This window comes from Propithecus coquereli, unplaced genomic scaffold (genome assembly GCF_000956105.1).
Source record: "Propithecus coquereli isolate 6110/MARCELLA unplaced genomic scaffold, Pcoq_1.0 Scaffold689, whole genome shotgun sequence".
Taxonomy (NCBI): domain Eukaryota; kingdom Metazoa; phylum Chordata; class Mammalia; order Primates; family Indriidae; genus Propithecus; species Propithecus coquereli.
In genome coordinates this window covers 307,560-319,352 of record NW_012152940.1, presented here as the reverse complement: position 1 = coordinate 319,352, position 11,793 = coordinate 307,560, and the positions used below count along the sequence as shown (strand labels likewise).

At 53.0% G+C, this 11,793-nt stretch overlaps 1 protein-coding gene and 1 pseudogene across 1 annotated transcript in view; both read left to right on the top strand.

Annotated features, from left to right (window-relative positions):
• The first annotated feature begins 910 nt into the window (after nucleotides 1–910).
• LOC105823638 lies at nucleotides 911–7,343 on the top strand (annotated as a pseudogene).
• Nucleotides 7,344–10,604: 3,261 nt separating this feature from the next.
• The window catches only part of CNOT6 (CCR4-NOT transcription complex, subunit 6), an 88,088-nt gene continuing 86,899 nt past the window's right edge, over nucleotides 10,605–11,793 (top strand). Inside the window, exon 1 of the mRNA XM_012660888.1 lies at nucleotides 10,605–10,687. The gene's annotated coding sequence lies outside the window, so the exon portion shown is untranslated. The remainder of the gene's footprint in view (nucleotides 10,688–11,793) is intronic.

The following is an 11,793-nucleotide window of genomic DNA, read 5'->3' as shown; positions in this document are numbered from 1 at the left end:
CCGGACCACTCTGGCTCCAGGGCCCTGGGATTTCCTGGGTCCTGGAACCCGTTGGCCAGTCACTCAGCACCAGCTGGATTACAAGTGTGTGTCACTGCATAGAGCCGACAGTCGTAGGGGAGAGGCAGACAACATTGCCGGGGCAACGAACAGACACATCATCGCCCGGTGGACATCCATTACGAAGGAAAGACTCAGTGTGCGGAGAACCAGGGTGAGGGGCAAGGGAAGAAACCCGCCGTGCAGAGCTGAGGGCGGGTGGAGGGGAGGCGGTACCGCAGAAGCAGCGGCGGCAGTGGCCCGGGCAGAGCTGGAGAGGTTACCGGCGACATCACTATCTTGGTGCCAGTTTGGCTTTGTTCTAAGAGAATGGGAAGCCACCAGTAGACTCCTACAGGGAAGTATGTAGGATCAGATTTGGTCTGGGGGTGACCCCTCTGACTGCGGCAGGGGAGTGGGTTGGAGAGGCCACTTTGGAAGGTCCGATTGCTTCAAGATGATGCTCTTGGACCCGGGTGGTGGCAGTGGGAATGAGGAGAACTGGATGGCTTTGGGGAGCAGGATCAACAAGACTCGGGAGACGGGGAGGGGAACAAGCAGGATTCTGGCAGAAGGGAGCAGATGCGGCATGGAGCGCCCGGAAGGGGGCCTCGGACGACCACGGCCTCGGCATGAGTTCCGCCGGGGACTGCGAGCGTGCAATGCAGTGAAGGGCCGGGTGGAGGCGTCAGGTGGATGAGCTGTCACGGGGTGCCAGGATGGATCCAGGCAGACGACACCAACCTGAGAGTCCCTGTGGCACTGTAGACACTTGTTTGAATGACAGGCAAGCGCAGGCTCCCACCACGGAGTCAGAAGAGCTGAGTTCAAATCTGCATCACCCGTATCTGTGGCTGCCCGGGTACCGTCCATGCTACTCACCCTCCCAGAAGGATTTCGCCTGCACTCGGAACTCCAGCCGCCACAGGTGCGCTCCCAGCTCCCACACCTGCACCTCCTGCCACATCCTGTCCTCCCCTCTGAGTCCCCCGCTTCAGGCACATGCTCAACTCCTCCCAGACCCTGCACCTGGTGTCTTCAGGCTCCCCCAAACTCTGTAGACCTCGTGGAGCTCACGTATCCCTCCGCACCTGCTCCAGCTCCTCCCCCTCTATCCCCTACCAAGGGCGGTGTCGTTGCTCACGACAGCCAGCATCCTAGTCATCCAGACCAGGGCTTTCTAAACTTCAAGGAATGCGTAAATCACCTGGAGGTCTTCTTGCTAGAATGCAAGTTCTGATTCAGCAGGTCTGGGAGGCCCAAAATTCTGCATTTCTTTCTTTTTTTTTTTAAGACATGGGGTCTTGCTCTTGCTCAGGCTAGTCTTGAACTCCTGACCTCAAGCGATCCTCCCAGAATGCTAGGATTACAGGCGTGAGCCACCGCACCTGGCCTGCATTTCTTTTTTTTTTTTACTTTTACTTTTATTGTTTAGAGACGAGGGTCTCGTTATATCGCCCAGACTAGACTCGAATTCCTGGGCTCAAGTGATCCTCCCACCTCAGCCTCCCAAGTAGCTGAAGCTATCGGCCAGATTCCACATTTCTAAGAACACAGATGGAAGATTGAGGCTTTTCTGGACCTGTGCCTCTCCCTCCCCTCCCGCTCCACGTCTCAAACACGTCCTGAATCTGTCCTCTCCTCCCTTCCTTCTACCACACCTGAGTTCAGGTTCCAGCGTCTCTAACCTGGACTGTGGCAGCCACCTCTGACACACCTTCCTTTGGCTAACCTTGCTGAAGGGCGTTGCTAGGGGAAATCATGCGTCCCATGATGGGCGTTGTGTGTCCAGTCGCCTCTCCCTGTAGGCTGCAGGGTCCGGTCCCCCCCAGAGGCTGTACGTGGGGCTGGAGGACGTGCACAGAAGCCGCGCCCTGAAGTACAGCCGAGACCACAGCCAGGAAATGGACTCAACAGGGGCCATCCCATCCATCCCAGGGCTCGTCCAGCGGGGCCCGAGGGTGTCCTGGGCCACAGCGAGGACAGCCAAGGGGCAGGACCCTGCTCTGGAGAGGAGGGAGGCAGAGAGGGAGCCAGTGCCCACTTGGTGCTGTAAGTCAGCAGCTCTCAGATTTTCATAGTGTGGACTAAAATCGCTTGTTAAGATACACATGTTTTAGCCCCAACCCCAGAGATTCTGATTCTGTCTCCCTGCGGTGCCATCATTTTAAAAGAAAAAACAAACAAAAGCGACAAGGGCTGCAGATGCCCGCTGGAGGCTGGCGCGCCGCTTGCCGTCACTGGCGCCAGTGGCTCCGCCTGGTGGCCTTCGTGTGAGTTGCAGCGCCGTCCTAGAGGGAGGTGACCGCCCGGCCCTCTTCGTGGACACTGCTCGCTGCACGTAGTGTTTGTTCTGATTTTCCCAACCACTCTGCAGGACAGGTCCTCACCCCCATTTCACTGACGGGGAAGCTGAGTCTCAAAGAGTTAAGGTGACGGCTCCAAAATCACACTTCTGGGAAGTGGAAGAGTCTGAACGCCAGCCTCGGAGTCCACGCCAGTGACTTGTGAACAAATGTGGCTGGCAGTAAATCATCCAGGAGCCCTTGTGAGCTAGGGATGAGGCCATCAGGATCATCCCTATGCACGTGGCTCCTCGCCCTCCCAAGAGGGTGACACTCAAAATATACAAAGTCAGGAAGACTTTGGCCACCCAGGACCAAGACTGGCCCTGGAGCTGGCGGGATGTGGAGGCCCTTCCCTGCTGAATCAGGCCCTACCCCCTCAGCTGCTGGATTGTGGATAGTGGGGTGTCTCAGGCTGGGGATGTCGGGGAACCTGGGGCATGGGACCCAGATATTTCAGCATTTTCCTTCTTTCCTTCCTTTTTTTCCCTTTTCTTTGAGACAGGGTCTTGCTCTGTTGCCCAGGCTGGAGTGCAGTGGCATCATCACAGCTCACTGCAACCTCCAACTCCTGGGCTCAAGCGATCCTCCTGCCTTGGCCTCCCAAAATGCTGTGAGTACAGGAGTGAGGCACTGCACCCAGCATTTCAACAACTGGTGCGTATGTCTGTGTGTGTGTGTGCATGTACTAGCACACACACACACAGATACACACATACACAAACTTACAAGCGTGGGAAGAACAGAAGAGGGAACGACAGCGATATAAACTTGGAAGCTGCAGGGCAGACACTGGAGTGGCAACTGATGTGGCTGTGCACATTTGTTGAGTTCCTGCTATTTCCCCAAGATGCTGTTACAACGAGAGTAAAGGAATGAAGGCCCTATGAGCCCCTAACACGAAGAAAAGGAGATGTTGGTAGGTAAAGGTTTCCACAAAGGAATGGGGCAGTGGGTGAATTGGCTGGGGCAGCACCCCTGGGGTCCTCAAGGCCACCCGGCTGAGCAGGGAGTTTGGGCACTGCTTCCAGCTGCCTGGCCAGGGCAGACAAGTGCCAGGCTGGCCAAGGTTGGGAGAAGAGGGTTTGCCATCGACGGTTCTGGTCTCCAGGTACAAAGTCAGCCCTGGGTTGACAGCTATCAGTCAACAAGTGCTACCCCAATATTGTAGTTGTTTCTTCCACACACATGTGAACAGAAAACGAGAGCCCCTTGACACTTGAGGAAAGCCAGCTTCCTGAAAGGGAAAGACCAAGAAAAAGAGACCCAACCTGTGGCTCCCACAGACACAAGAACAATTCTGGGAACGGAAAAGAAATTGCAAAGGAAAACTCTAATTAGCATCCTCAGAGAGATCACAGGTGATGTTGCATATTTTATCCTCATCTAAAAGGTGTCTGCAATTTGCTTTTCTCTCAATGTTGTTTTTGAGATTTATTCATCACAGATAAATCAATAATAAATCATAAATAAATCAGTTAATTTGTTCTACATTCCTTTGTATGCATGTTCCACAATTTATTGAATGACATTTAGGTTGATTCCAGGTTCTGGGTTTTTTTTCGGTTTTGTTTGCAATTACAAATGATGCTTAATAGTCATGTGGCTTTGGAAAATTACTTTTAACTTCACCAGGCTTTTGTTCATGGATACTTACTCTGTTTACACATAGTCATTTTTTTTTTACACATACTCATTTTTAAAACGAAGATAACAGTAGGTTACAGTTAGCTACAGTACCACATAGGTTTGTAATGAGAATTACATGAATTCATAAATGTAAACCCTTGGGATACTGCAGTGGTTCTCATTTGGGGGTGATTTTGCACCCAGAGGACATTTGGTACTGTCTGGAGGCACTTTGGGTTGAACAACTGGTGGGGATGCTACTGGCATCTAGAGATGGGTGGAGAGGCCAGGGATGCTGCTGGAAGCCCTGCAACGCAAGGACAGCCTCCTAACAAAGAATTACCCGGCCCGGAATGCCAGTAGTACCAAGGTTGAGAAACCCTGGAATAGTGCATAGCACAAAATATGCACTCAATAAAAATTAGTTATTTTTTAAGAATTGCAATGAAACTCTTTTTCTTATTTTTCACTTATAACCGTGAGAATCTCTCATGGAAGGTATCACTCCCTTCAAATACTCATGGAATGTTTATCAAAATTGTTTTACTCCGCCATAAAGAACATCTAACTAAATTTTAAGATGTAGAAATTGTACAGAGTATTTTCTTAACACGAAGAAATAACTGAGAAATTAACTACAAAAGGCAGCTTCCTCCTGCTCCGCCCTTACCTGCCCCCACCTATCCAGAATTCCGAAGCCATCTGCAAGTTTTAAAAGTTCACGAGTAACTATTTGTTAAAGAAGAAACATGAAGTAAAATATTAATTTATCAAGTAATATCAATGAGAATATCATATCTTAAAAGTTATTGAATACAAGGGGAAAATGCAAGAAAAAGTAGCCCTATGAAATTCATAAAATAAAGAAAATTGAGAAAAGGAAGGTGATCACGCGACGACGCCCGAGGCAGTGACCGGAAGTCCGGGTTCGCGCGCCGCGCGGAGCATTCTGGGGGCCGGAAGGAGGCGGATGCTCCTGCCGCAGGTCCCGGCGTCCGGCGTGGTCCGGTGCGCGGCTGTTCGGAGCAGCGTTTTGCCGGGGCGCGTGGTTCGTGCGCCGGGGTCAGAAGCGGCCGAAATTCCGGTGTCGCTGTGGGGCCTGAGGCCGCGTGCGAGCCCGGGTGGGGAGATGCCGGCGGCGCGGAGCAGCCAAGCGGGCAGCTGTGCGAGCCAGCGCGGGTCGCAGCCCTGCTGACGAAAATGACGACGATTCAGGATCGCCACCCTCACCTGGGGACTCCAGCCTCTACCGAGATCAGGTAGATGGCTTGCATGAGGCACGACCCCGGGCCGTCTTGGCTGAGGGCTGGAACGAAGTAGAGAGTGGAGACGAGGAGCATGGTGTTGAGGAGGAGGAGGTGCTAGCCCTAGATATAGACGACGAGGACGACGAAGATGGAGGGAGTGCGGAGGATGAGGAAGATGGCGATGATGGTGATGATGGTGGGAGCTCCGTGCAAAGTGAGGCCGAGGCCTCTCTGGATCCCAGTTTGTCTTTGGGGACAGAGGAAATAACTTTACTATGACACTGACTATGGTTCCGAGTTCTGAGGCCGGCAGAGTCCACAAGAAGTAGAGGAGGGGGAAAGAGAAGAGGAGGAGGCGGCACAGGTCATTCAGCGGCGCCTAGCCCAGGCCCTGCAAGAGGATGATTTTGGGGTTGAGTGGGTGGAGGCATTTGCAAAACCTGTGCCTCAGGAAGATGAGGCTGAGACACGGGTTGTGAAGGATTTGGCTAAAGTTTCAGCGAAAGAGAAGCTGAAAATGTTGCGAAAGGAATCACCAGAGCTCTTGGAGCTGATAGAAGACCTTGAAGTCGACAGAGGTGAGGGATGAGTTGGAGCCGCTGTTACAGTTGGTGGAGCAAGGGATCATTCCACCCGGCAAAGGAAGCCGATACTTGAGACCAGGTACAACCTCTACTTGAATTATTGCTCCAACATCAGTTTTTATTTGATCCTGAAAGCTAGGAGAGCCCCCCCCCCCCGCCGCACATGGACTTCCTGTTATAGAAAGGCTTGTTACCTATCGAAATTTGATTAACAAGCTGTTGATTGTGGATCAGAAGCTGTCCTCAGAAATTTGTCATCTACTCACACTTAAGGATGGTGGTATAACGAAAGGACTCAATTCAAAGGCAAAATCCACCAAGGCAAAAACCAAAGTCTGTTTTAAATACTTCTGCTGCTGCCTCTGCTGTTACAGATCTTTCTGATGATTCTGATTTTGATGAAGGAGCTCAACTGAAATACCGTAAGGAAATAGAAGACAAACAAAAGTTCTAGAAGAAGAAAGAAGAAAATAGCACTGAAGAACAGGCTCTTGAAGATCAAAATGCAAAGAGAGCCATTACCTATCAGATTGCTAAAAATAGGGGACTTACTCCTAGGAGAAAGAAGATTGATCGCAATCCCAGAGTGAAACACAGAGAGAAGTTCGGAAGAGCCAAAATTCAAAGAAGAATTGTCTCCTTTGACTCCAGAGTTTGGGCCCCAAAGCCTTGGGCAGCCCCGCCCCATGGCCTGGCTGGGCTCAGTCCATGCAGGTCTCCCAGGCTGCGTGATTAGGGCAGGAAGAATTATTCACTGGACTGTTCACGACTGAATGTCTTGTCTTCAGGCAGACATACTGGCTAAGATCAGAAGTCTGAGAGCTGTAGGCTGGGTGAGATGGCTCACACCTATAATCCTAGCACTCTGGGAGGCCGAGGCCAGAGTATCCCTTGAGCTCAGGAGTTTGAGATCAGCTTGAACAAGAGTGAGACCCCATCTCTAAAAAAAAAAAAAAAGAGAAAACAAAAAAGTCAGAGAGCTGGTCTGTATGCCCACGTGACTGACAGGCAGAGGCCTAAGGAAAAGGAAGAGGAGAAACGAAGGGGAGGAACATCAAGGAAAGATGGAGGAGAGGAGATAACAGTGAGCAACCCGAGGCAACAAAAGAGCTAGATGAAAATGGAGGAGGGTTAAGAAGAGGAGGACATGGAAGTAACACACCACAGCTACATCACTGAGCATAGCTGTCACCTGGGTGTTCACCTTCGTTATTCATCCGCCCATCCATCTATGCAACACATTTACTGAATCAAATTAGCATTATTTTGATTGTAAATGACAGAAGCCCAAGTCAAACTAAGTAAGTAAAATATTAATAATAATAATGATAATTTATGGACTCATATACCTGGGGTAGGTTCTGGGAAAGGTCACAGGCTAAGAGGAAAAACTACCAAAATTAGGCCGTCAGCAGCTGGCATTGAGACTCCACATCTTCATCACTGTCTCATTAATCCAGATGGTTGGGAAGACGGTGCTGGCTGCCACCACTGCATAAGGTCCTAGCTTAGCACAGATCAATCCCAAGTTGGTCCTGCTTGGGTCACACGCCCACCCCCGTCCCGGGCTGAGGGGCAAGATTCTCTTAATAAAGAAGGAACATAAGAAAGCCTGCAAGACTCAAAAGCAACCCCAGTTGGCGCAGGGACAGAAACAGGAGTCAGAGCCAGCAGCTCATAGCCTGGCAGGGGAGGCAGAAAAACAAATAACCATGTTGTCTGGTAAGTGTGGTTAGGAGGGGAACAGGGCTGGGGAACCTGGAGGAAATTGTGACTAACAATGTCAGGGAAGCCTTCACAGAGGAGGGCCAGGTGTCCTTGAAGAATATCCCTTCCCCGACTCTCAATACATGGGTTCGCATGGGGTGGACCTCATGCCGAGCTACAGGAGTAGAGACAGCGCCCAGGCCAGGTCAAGGAGAGCCTGCGCTGGGTTTTTTGCTGAAACTATTAGGAAAGAAGTCCTCTCTGTACCTAAGTGGAGAAGCTGGTGGAATTCAAGCCTGCACCTGCAAAAAGGCCAGTAGAGAGGAGAGCAGAGTGGAGGGTGCGGGAGTGAGATCGATTCTTGATGCCATCTTACGATGTCTGAATGTTTCAGTTATGTGACACCTGAATAGATAAATTACCTCTTTTTTGCGTAAGCCTACTGAATTCGAGTTTTATAACTTGCACTGGGAGGTCTTGCCTAACATGAGGGTCACTTTGATCTGGCTCTGAAAAGGTGAGCAGACATTTTGCAGGATTCTCTTCAGATATGCAGAAAGAACAGGACATGCCCAGGCAGAGCCACTGTTAGCGAGTTGCAGGTGGCAGCTAGTCTGCTGAGACGGCTGCAAACAAGACCCCTCCCTGTGTGTGTGTGCAGCTCCTCCATTGCTATGTCCTCTCCTCTTGAATCTGGATTGGGCTTGTGCCTGCTTTGAGGGAAAGAATACAAGGAAGTAACATTCTTTGGAAGGCCTGTTAGCCTCCACTTCCTCCCTCTCGGAGCTCTGGGTTGCCACGTAAGAAGTCCCGGCTAATCTGCTGGAGAGAGAGGCTGCACAGAAAGCCTGGAGGATGAGACACTGCACAGAGAGACTTCGTGAGGGGCACTGAGGTGCCAAATGTCCAACACCCAGCCATCACTTGAGGCACAGGCATGAGACCCCAAGCGAGACCAGTAGGACTGTCCAGCTGAGCAGCCACACCACGAAACATAATAAAATTGTTGTTGTTTATGCTACCAAGTTTTTTGTTATGCAACCAGACTTCCCACATTGTGCCAGTCACAAAAAAGCGGCTCCCTCTGGGCAGAGGAATTACAGAAAGGCACTCCTTTCCCCAGGTTGGAGCACAGAGGGCCAGGGCACGGCACTCACACGGGGAGGAGAGGCCCAGCTGGATGTCGGCGCTGCCCCCTTAGCCTGGCACGCTCTACAGCACAGGGCTGCACGACTCCAGCAGCCTAGGGCTGGAGGCAGTGGAGGGATGCCTATAGTCTGCACTTGTTAACTGCTGGGCTTTTTTGTTGCCCTGCCTTTGTCCAGTGTCCTGTGGCACTAGAGGCCTGGGCTGTCACTGCTGATGCCGTGGCAAATGGCAGGCAATGACCATCCCAAGGCCATGCTGGGGAGAGGCAAGCACAGAGCTCTTGCCCTGGCTAGAACATCCTGATCTTTGAACAGCTTGTCCCTCATCTGTTCTTGCCTTTCCAGCTCTCCTCTGTCCCAGGCAACAGCCACTCACTTCTCACACCCCCAGCTCCAGACAGCCTCCAGTGAGCGTATGTGTCTCATTTTATTGCTTATTATTAGTCCCTGGAACCCATTTCTCTCTCATTTCTTCAGGGTTGATTTTCAGGGAAGGAGCCAATAGCTCATCCTAGTTTGCTACATAGATGGTGGGTAGCTAGTTCTTTTCCTTCCAGCCATACCCTTCAGTGTAATCCCCGGTGGACGTTGACAGTCTGTCGGGTGTTACCCTTGCCCCTAGACTGTGAACTTACTCAGGGCAGGGTGGGGTCTGATCGATTCTGTGCCCTGACCACCAGTCAACTGATACTTCCTGATGTCAGCGTCAGGAATCAGCCCAGTCATTTCTCTGCTCATCTCCAATCACCACAGTTTGTCCTGAATTGAACATCTTGGCATTTATTTATTTATTTATTGTTTTTGTTATTTCTCCCAATGACAAAATTGGGAAGAACAGCTTGATCTTTGAACGCCGTGTCCGTTACTCAGGCTAGGACCCCACCACCAAAATCGTCCATTAATTTACTGGGCTGAATTACCATGAAGGGACTGAAATGGGCCATTAACTTATTTTTTTCTGTGTAACTGAGGCAGGAAAAATTATCCGACTGTTTACGATTGAATGTTTTGTCTTTTTTTTTTTTTTTTTTTTTGAGGCAGAGTCTCACTGTGTTGCCCAGGCTAGAGTGCCGTGGTGTCAGCCTCTCCTGGGCTCAAGCGATCCTCCTGCCTCGGCCTCCCGAGTCGCTGGGACTACAGGTGCGCGCCACCGCGCCCGGCCTGAACGCCCTGTCTCTAGGCGGCTCCAGATACCAGCCGAGGGCCAAAGTGAGAGCTGGCCCGTGTGTCCAGGTGACTGGCCGGCGAAGGCCTGAGGAAAGAGGAGAAAGGAAGAGGAGGAAGATCAAGGAAAAAGGAGATAACAGGAGAAGCCCGAGGCAAAAAAAGAGCTAATGAAAACGCAGGAGGGCCAAGAAGAGGAGAAAACAGAAGCGCCCAGGTAGGCGAGGAGCGGGGCGCGCGGGAAGCCAGGGCGGGGGCGGGCAGGACGGCGGGAGGCGGACCGGGAGCGCGCCGGGCCGTCTCACCGCTGCCCAGCGCGGGGGTGAGGGGGCGGGGCCTGGGCTCCCCCGCCGGACGCCGGATGGTCGCGCCCGGCGGCGGCGGCCAATGGGCGGCCCGGATGTTGGAGCGGCGGCGGCGGTCGGGGCGCTCGCTGGCTGGGGGACGGCGGCCGCCGCCATGATGCTTGTTTGCTTTCAATGAAAACGAAGGGGGCGCGGAGGAGGAGGCGTCGGCGTCGGTGGCGGCGGCGGCGGCGGCGCGGGGGCGAAGGCGGCGGCGGGCGCACAGAGGAGGGCGAGGCTGGAGGCCGAGAGGGCGGGAGGGCGTAGCGGCAGCCCGTCAAGGCGGCTGAGGCGGGCGGCTGAAGCGGGGGCGCTCGGAGGGGGAACAAAGAGCGGCGGCTGAGGCGGCGGAGCAGCGGCGGCGGCGGCGGCGCTGCAGCAGCGGGCGGGACTGGTATGGTGGTTCCACAGGGCAGACCCCGCTGCACTCACAGGGAGGAGGCGGCGGCAGCGGCGGAGGAAGGCGGCGCACCCCGAGAGGTGAGCGAGACGGACCCGAGGCCCGGCCCCGGCTGCGCACGGACTCCGGGTCGGTCGTGTCCCCGGGACCGGGGCGCGCCGGGCTCGGCCGCGGGCACCTTCAGCTTTGTGGGTAGCTGTCCCGCCGCTTGGCGGAGCTGGCGGCTGTCGGGGGGAGCCCTCGACGCGCCGCGGTCGCGGTCCGCGGGCCGCGCCCCTGCGCGCAGGCGGGGGGCTGGGGCGCTGATTGACGGCGGCGGCGCGCAGGGGCGGGGGCTGGCGCCTGGGCTCTCGGACCCGGCCCTGCGCCCCGAGGTGGCGGGTCGGTGTCCCGGGACTCGCGGCCGGGGCGGTGGCAACTTTGGAGGAGCGGCTTGGTGGGGTTGCGCGCTGTGGAGTGTGGAGCTTCCCTCGCCGTGGTCGCCGTTACCACCGAGCGGACAGTGTTTACTCTTTGCCCCCAAACGTATCTAAAATTTTTGTACGCAGAATTTTGGGGCGGAGGGCCGGATGGATTACATGGTTAAAGCAGCACTTAGCACCAGATGAAGAGATTTATAGTGTTGCAGAGGACTCGGAGATAGTACCAATTTCTTGAAGCAGTTTTCTCCAGTAACCCGAATCGCCTCTCTCATTTTTATTTTTCAACACCAGTCTTTATTTTCTTTGGAAACTTATTTTTCCTTTAAGTCTTTTTCTCCTCCGCCTTCCCCAAAGAGCCTGCTAACCAACACCTGTGAGTTTATTTTCTTTGACTGTATTGCAAATGACAGCATTGTGATCGGTCATCTTGCTTGACCTTTTTGATTTGTGTTATTCTGTTCAGCTGAGGTTGTTTAAATGACCTTGAATTTGAGCCCCCTATACTTAACCTGTTTTCCAGGTGGCTTGTCTCGTTATTGCTACTGCTGAATCTTCTTGCCTACTTGTCTCTGAGAATTTAACTTTGGGGAGGAAGAGAGTGAATATGAATAAGTGAAAAATAAGGTGGTATGTAATGGCACTTTTTTTTTTTTGAGACAGAGTCTCACTCTGTTGCCTGGGCTAGAGTGAGTGCCGTGGCATCATCCTAGCTCACAGCAACCTCAAACTCCTGGGCTCAAGCGATCCTCCTGCTTCAGCCTCCC